Below are 2,466 nucleotides of genomic sequence, written 5' to 3'. Positions count from 1 at the left end.
CCGCTGGAATGCCTTATCTGACTTGCGAGTCGGATTGCGTCGGGTGCGGGTCGAAACCGACAAATGAGCTCATTACCTGCGATAGGACTAGACATGCATCATCATTGTTTGCACATTTGCATTTGATTGTGTTTGCTTATCTTGTCTCTCTGTGATTGTGCTATTTGTCTTATTGCTATTTGTTTGTGTGTTGATCTGTTTCTTGTGCTATTAGTTTGTGTATTAAGGTGACTAAGAACTGAGGTTGTGATTGAGATTTGTCTTGAGTTCGGAATTTAAAGAAGGTAATTAATTATATAAAGTAATAGTAAAAAGTATTTTCAAAAGGTTTGATAAAAATATAGTTTTATTGAGTAAAGTTAATTATTTGCAATTTATTTCATTACTCTTACGGCATTCCCATTCCCTACTGAGAACGCGTGGTTTGTTCTCACCCCAAAATCTTCCACCCTTTCAGTGACACAGGTTCGAAGACTCAGTTCGAAGCTGTGGACGATTATTAGTCTTATTTGAGTTAAGTTTATGTGTTGAGTCGCTTTTGTGTAATATTTATTACTATTACTAATTATGTGATTATTATTACTAGGTATTCTTTGATGAATGATTCTGATTATTAACAAAAAAGATTTTCTTTTGGAATTTTCTCAAAAACTGAAACCCGATATCGACATAAAGGCTCAATATTAAGTAGATAATAAAAGAAAATAGGTTAGTAACTCCTACTTTTGGTACGATCATGACGTGCTAAAAGTTAGGGTGTTACACCAGAAAGATCTACCACCGAAGCAATATACCTGTTAAGAAGGATGATGGAGAGATATCGTAGTAATAAAAGGATCTACATATGGTGTTTATTGATTTGGAAAAAGCATACGATAGGGTGCTAAGGGAGGTCTTATGGAAGGTTTTAGAAAAAAAGAGAGCAAGGATCGTATATATTCGTGCAATTAAAGACATGTATAATAGAGCCACAACAAGTGTGAAGACTCAATGTGGTGTGACAGAGAAATTTTTCATTGGTATAGGATTACACCAGGGATCTTCCTTAAGTCCATACCTTTTCACATTAGTCTTGTAAGTACTCACAGAGCATATCCAAGAGCCTGTGCCATGGTGCATACTTTTTGCCGATGATATCATCCTATGAAGCACGGACACTTTGCTGAGTTACCGTGTCTACGTGTCAGACACATTTTGGACACGACACTTACCGACACGCGTGTCTGCTGTGTCCAAACCGTGTCTCAATAAAAAATAAAAAATTCTTCTTCAGACACACTTGAACACACCTAAATACCACCACGTGTCAGCGTGTCCGATCTTATTCTTGATATATATTCTTAAAATAAATTTAGATATAGTATATATTATTATTTATTAAAACAAAAAATATTTTAAATACTTGATATAATTAAAATAAGACATTAAAAATAATTTAAAAAATTAATTTATATTTTAATATTAATAAAATATTAAAATATCATTATGGTTTATCTAAAAAATACTTTATATTTTATATGTATGCGTGTCCCCGTGTCATGTAAGATTTAAAAATTCACGTGTCGACGTGTCCCGTGTCGTGTCGTGTCCCGTATCCGTGTCAGTGTCCGTGCATCCGAGATATCATCCTTATAGGAGAGTCAAGGGAAGACCGAAATAAGAAGTTGGACTTATGGAGAGAAGCTCTGAAAGTGTATGGTCTGCGCATAAGCCGTAGCAAGACGGAATATATGGAATGCAAGTTCGGTCTGCGAAGAAAAAACCCTAATATAGAGGTGAAGATTGGAGAAAACATCCTACGAAAAGTTAAAAGTTTTAAGTATATTAGGTGCATCATACTGGATAATGAAGAGATTGAACAGGATGTAAATCATACGATCCAAGCAGGTTGGTCAAAATGGCGGAGTGCATCTGGTTTTATATGTGACAAAAAAGTGCATTTAAAACTTAAAGATAAATTCTATCGCACTGCTATAAGATCGGCTATGCTTTATGGTACAAAGCGTTGGGCGGCCAAAAGGGAGCACGAACATAAGCTAAGTGTGGTAAAGATGAAGATGTTGAGATGGATGAGCGGTCATACGCGATTGGATAAAATAAGGAACGAAAATATAACGGAGAGAGTTGGAGTAGCACTCATTGTGGAAAAGATAGTAGAATCGCGTCTCAGGTGGTTTGGACATGTGAGAAGAAGACCGACAGAGCACCCAGTCAGGAGGATGGATGAGCGGAGGATGGACAAGAGGTGAAAGGTAGAGGAAGACTTAAGAAGACCATCCATGAGATGGTCAAACGAGATCTACATGTAAACGGTCTCGCGGTAGACATGATACATGACAGAGCTTAATGGCGTCGTTTGATTCATGTAGCCGATCCCATCTAGTGGGAGAAGGCTTTGTTGTTGTTGTTGTTTGTTTTGTACTTTTATTTTTATTATTAAAAATTTATTAAATATGTTAAAAGATT

This window comes from Arachis ipaensis, chromosome B03 (genome assembly GCF_000816755.2).
Source record: "Arachis ipaensis cultivar K30076 chromosome B03, Araip1.1, whole genome shotgun sequence".
NCBI classification, from domain to species: Eukaryota; Viridiplantae; Streptophyta; class Magnoliopsida; order Fabales; family Fabaceae; genus Arachis; species Arachis ipaensis.
The sequence above is the reverse complement of the archived record's forward strand: the minus strand, read 5'-3'. Positions refer to the sequence as shown.